The sequence below is a fragment of the Lytechinus pictus genome, chromosome 7 (genome assembly GCF_037042905.1).
Source record: "Lytechinus pictus isolate F3 Inbred chromosome 7, Lp3.0, whole genome shotgun sequence".
Lineage (NCBI taxonomy): Eukaryota > Metazoa > Echinodermata > Echinoidea > Temnopleuroida > Toxopneustidae > Lytechinus > Lytechinus pictus.
The window spans coordinates 9,089,520-9,095,519 of record NC_087251.1 but is presented as its reverse complement, the minus strand read 5'-3'; positions in this window follow the sequence as shown (position 1 = coordinate 9,095,519).

The window sequence follows — 6,000 nt, the reverse complement described above, 5'->3', positions numbered from 1 at the left end:
AGGTTCAGTCACGTGACAATTAAAGCAGTGACTAGTCTGATGATACAGAACATTTTGTTTTGCGGCCGATTATTTTGATTGAATGAATGAATTGAATGGATTTATTGTCCATAAAAGAAATTCTTTTTCACTGGTTAACACACATGTAGATGCAGTGTATATACACAAAACAAAATATGATGAAAATATGTCAACATGAGGCACTGGCGGACCCAGGAGGGGCACAGGCGCGCCTAGGCGGCCCGTGCCCCCTTGAGATTAATTAAAAATTTTAATGTAAAAATGCCTTAAAAACAGAAGTGTGCCCCCCTCCCTTTTGAAAGTGAAGATTTTGGTTTTTTTTTTTTGCTTGTCATATTTTTTCGTGGACGAAATACCCTAATTTTTGTTTAACCCCTTTTTTTTGCTTGTCAAATCTTTCCTAGGGAAAATGTGCCCCCTCCCCCTTTCGAAAAATCTTGGATCCGCCCCTGACACGAGGGAATATTTCCAACTCAGGTATACATGGTTCATGCAGAATTATTGCAATACACAAGTATTTGAAAATACAGGTCAAAGTTAAAGTCGGGTTTAACTTAAAGGTCAAGTCCATTTCAGGAAAATATTGATTTGAATAAATAGAGAAAAATCAGAAAAGCATAATGCTGAAGATTCCATCGAAATCGGATGAAAACTAAGAAAGTTATGACATTTTAAAGTTTCGCTTATTTTTTTCAAAATAATTATATGTACAATTTAGTCACGTGCAAATGAGAGAATCGATGATGTCCCTCACTCACTATTTCTTTTGATTTTTTTTGTTTGAATTATACAATATTTCAATTTTTACAGATTTGACAATAAGGACCAACATGACTGAACCATAAAATGTTAAACAATGGTAATTCCACATGTTCAGGGCAAAATAAAACTTTGTTTCACAGGACAATGAGGAGAAAATTAGAATATTTCATATTTCATATAATAAAATACCAAAGAAATAGTGAGTGAGTGATGTCATCAGTTTGCATACCGACCAGGATGTGCATATAACTATTTTGTAAAATCAAGCGAAACTTAAAAATGTCATAGCTTTCTTATTTTACATCCGATTTAGATGAAATTTTCAGTGTTGTGCTTGTTGGATTTTATCTTTTTATTCAAATCAACTTTTTGTTGGGATGGACTTGTCCCTTTAAATTAGTACATATTCTAGAATAATCATGTTTGGTTATAATGCATGTTTTGTAGTTATCGGCAAGATAAGTAATGGATCGAAGCTGATGCAAGTGCAAATGTAGGGGAAGTGCAGGGGCCGCGGAACTGGGGGGGGGGGCTTCAGCCCCCCCCCCCCATTTTTTCCAAAACCGTGTACAAAAAACGTAAAAATTACCATATGATTGTGATTTTTAGCATGGTCAGCCCCCCACTTTTGGCTCAGCCCCCCCCCCCCCCACTTTGAAAACCGTTCCGCGGCCCCTGAAGTGCAAGAGTGGTGTGTCTGATTCTAAGAGAATCTCTAATTATAAATATGAATAGTCAAAGTTATCTATCGTGAATGATTATTATTAAAAACCAAACATGTAACATTTACATAATAACATGAATGTTTTTAAGAACATGAGAGAATATAGGCTTGTGAGAAGGACCCTATCTTATAATTTTGGGCTCAATCATAATCTGAACAAATAAGCACAAAATCTGCAACTCGGTGGCACATTGACAATGGGCAAATGCATGCCAATCCTCACTAATAAAATTTAGAAAAGAATGCTCGTCATAAGTATTGTACATTTACGGAATCAGAAACGGATGGAGAAATCAAAAGTACAGGAAGAAGTAAAATAACATGTTCATGTTTGTCTTTAAACATGACATTATTTTTTTATTATTTACCCCACCCCCAACAGGGGCGGATCCAGCTTTTTATAAAGGGGGGGGGGGTTGGGGTGGTATGCGAGGGAGCGTAGCGACCGAGTCCAAGCGAGCGAGGGGGGAGGGTGTGGGAGGGGGGTGTCCCCCCTAGGGAAAATTTTTGAACATCTGTGTGTGAAAATGGCGTTTTCTTGCATCTAAAACACCACTCTTTTTGGTATAGAGGTCGTTGCCAAATTAACCCCCATGAAAATTTGTAAAATTAAGTTGCATTTTCCTGCAATGTAAGGCCAGTTAACAACACAGATACAAAGAATTGGGGACCTTGGAATAAGCACTGTTAGCCTAGTACTTTTATTATGAACAAAATCCCCACCCAAACGACACTTAAAATATCCCCAAAGTTGCCAAATTTTGACAGAAAATCCCCAAATTCGTTTTTCATAAAACTCAATATTATTTTCATTCCCAAATATTTATTTTTCATCCCCAAAGACTTCAACAATCCCCCATTTTTTAATTTTTTTTTTTTAATGTGGGGATTTTGGGGATGAGAATCGGCAACGCTGGCCTAGCTTGTCACTTCGGCGGTGGCCCGTGTCCTCAAAAAAAGCTGATGGGGGGGGGGGGGGGACTCTGTGACATTTGTTCGCCCAACCCCCCCTCCCCCAAAAAGAAATAATAATAATAATAATAATAATAAATGAAATAAATACATAGAAATATAATAAAATGAAATTACAAGTTTAAAAAAAAAGATAAGATTTAAAAAAATGGTCCCCGGATTTTTTTTTTGGGGGGGTTGCAACCCCCCTCTAGATCCGCTTCTGCCCAACCAATCGCATAGGGTGTACCCCGTTCAATTTACAACCCGTTTGATCACTTTATTTTTGTTAGTATTCTTTATCCCCGGTCTTTATCCCGGTTAATGATGCAAAATAAGTGGAGAACATAACAAAAGAAATGAGAACAAAAATTTAAGAGTAGCGAAATAAGCAAATCAAGTGGAAGTACCAAGAAACTGAATATATCAAAATGAGATATTATAACTCTCTCAAGTTTGTACTCTTGGACGATTTTGTATGACTTCTGTTGTTTCACTTTTTTTTTCTTTAAAGAAAAATAATTGAACTGTTGTATTTTTTTTCTCTTTTGTAATTGAACTCTTGTATATTTTTAACGTTTGATACTATTTGTATTTAATGTTAACTGTAGATTGTGACCTTGAAAGTAAAGACAAACATACTTACATGTCCATTTTGTAGAGACTTTAACACTGGCATTCATTTATTCAATAATGTGATATTCATGATACATGTCAATCTCCTTTTCCAAGATGTATTCATTCCATTTTACCTTATGAAATAAATGATGATGAATTTATTAATATGCATTATTATGATAACAATTAATTGTATAGTAATCAGGACTTGAATAATTTGTATGATACTTTTATTGCAAATGAAGACACCGAAGTGACTTGGATATTGATTGTAACTGTAAATATTTTTCAATGACCAATTTGTAGATAGTTTTAGAAATATGAATAATAGTTTTAGTATATTACATTTCAACTCTCGTAGTTTAAGTAAAAATTTGATGCAATAGCAAAATATTTATCCACATTATCTTTTAACTTTTCTGTATTCGGATTTTCGGAAACCTGGATTAATAGCAATACGGTTTACTGACGGTTGGTCTAATATCACTTGGTCTCTAATCTTCAGATGGGCTAACAACATTCGGGCTAAACCCATTTAGTCCAATTCTCATTTGGTCTAACGACCACTTGGTCTAATAGCCAATTAGTCAGGCTCATGATGTACCACTTGGCCTAATAGCCAATTGGTTTAATGACCACTTGGTCTAATAGCCATTTGGTCTAATGCCCTGCCTGGCTAATCGTCACTTAGTCTAATTTTCAGTTGGTCTAATGGCCATTTCGTCTAATGTATTTTATTGTCACTTGGTCTAATTGTATTTGGTCTAATACTAGTTCGTCTAATTGTCGTTTAGTCTAATACTAGTTGGTCTAATACCAGTTCGTCTAATCCTCACTTGGGAAAAGAAAGGGGAAAGAAAAGGAAGGGACAGGGGAAAAGAGAGAAAGAAAACGGGAAATGGAGAATTACTCGAGAAAAATGAAGGATAGAACAAAAAAGAGAAGGGAGAGAGGGAAAATGAGAGAGAAAACGAAAGAGAGAAGGGAGAAGAAAGGAAATGGAAAAGAAAGGAGAGGGGCGGGAAAAGGGGAGGAGAAAGCAATAGAGGGAAAGGAAACGAAAAGATAGAAAAGGGTGAAAAGAAACATATACGACATCGAAATTTTTTTTTATCTTGCTATCACATACAAAACTGCAATTTCTTTCAAATATTTTGTTGGGGACAACATTCATGTTAGGGATCGCTAGCCCGTTGCCCCCCCCCCCCTCCATTTTACGGAGGAGGCGAAGAAGTAAGATAAAAAACATAATATGGGACGATAAGATGAATGAACAAAATATTCCAAACAAAATTACATGATCTAATGGCTTTGTAACTTTTGGAATCCCCCAAACTGCATAACCATAATCATTCGCTTATTTTCTGTAAAGTTGAAGTATGATTACGAAGAGGCATAAACATGTTTACCAGATACGTATCCACACAATGAATTACATTATATTTTCGTTCCTTTATAAATTCATAATAATGTTATTCTGATGAAAACCACGCCATTCGACCATTATAAGCTTCAAGGTCCCAAACTTATTGCTCATCCATTACTTAGAATCTGTAAATAAGCATGCAGTGATGTAGTTATTTTGAGTAGATATTTTTCAGCATCATAGATATAATCGATATATATAGGCCTAATTATAAGAATGATATTTGATTAGAATTCATTCGATGAGCGACTCGTCATCAGTAGTCCTTCACGGAGAGGTTTTGCGCCCGCCACCAGCCTTAACCCGGCTCGACCCTTCCGGATCTTGGCGACATGAATTGATTCATGGTGTATTTATTATCCATGACCATATTTGTTAATTTCAGATCAAATAGATCATAATGAATGATTTTATATTGGACTAAATGGACATTAGACCAAATGATCATTAGACCATATAACAATTAGACGAAATCCATGCCAATGTATAAATGGAAACGCGATCAAAGTTTTTAAAGAAAAACATGCCATGATTAATTGGGATGAAATATTATTCGGTGGAAACACTGAAATTGTTTATAAAAAAACTTTAATGAAATTTAGAAAATTATATAACAATTCTTTCAAAAAGTTTCTAGATCCATAGGAAAGAGAAAAGCAAAGAAACCATGGATTGAAAAGGACTGTTTAAGAAATATCGTGAAACTCCTAATGAGAATTCAAAGACAAAATATGTGAAAATACGAGATTTGTAAATAGATTTTACGAAGATAAGTTTAAAGAGTGTAGTGGTAAATAAAATAAAAAAGACATGGATCATTATTAAAGAACTTGGAAATAAAAAGAACAAGCCCCCTAACTATATAAATGTAAATGGTAACAATGTTCATCGGGATAAGAATATAGGAAACAGTTTTAATGATTTTTTTTGTGTGTGAAGATTGGATTGAAGACATATAAATCTGGAAATTGCCTAGATGATAATGATTACTGTAGCAAATTCTTGCCACAGTAATGTATTTTCAAAACCTGTTACTGAAAATGAAATACTTGATATTGTTAAAAATTGAAAAGTAGTAGAAGTTGTGGAATCGACGATATTAGTCCCATAGTCATTAAAAAAATAATTTTACTCATTTTAAAACCATTATGTCATATGTTTAACTCGTCATCATCATCCGGTATAGTTCCTTCCAAATTTAAAATTTCTAAATTGATTCCTATACATAAAAAAATATTTACATGTTATTTCAAATTATTGTCCGATTTCTTTACTCCCATTTTTCTCAAAAATTCTAGAGTTTTTGTACTTTTTTTGTTTTTCATAATCTATAGCACTTTACTAGAAAAGAATAAGTTAAAAACTCAAGGAGAGTGTATAGGTTCTTCTAATGTCAAAATTGTAAATCTGAGTATAGGCTTGAAATAAAAGCACATGCAGCACAGATAATTATACAGAGAGGGTAAATCACTAAATTAAAGGGAGTAAATTGAAAGTG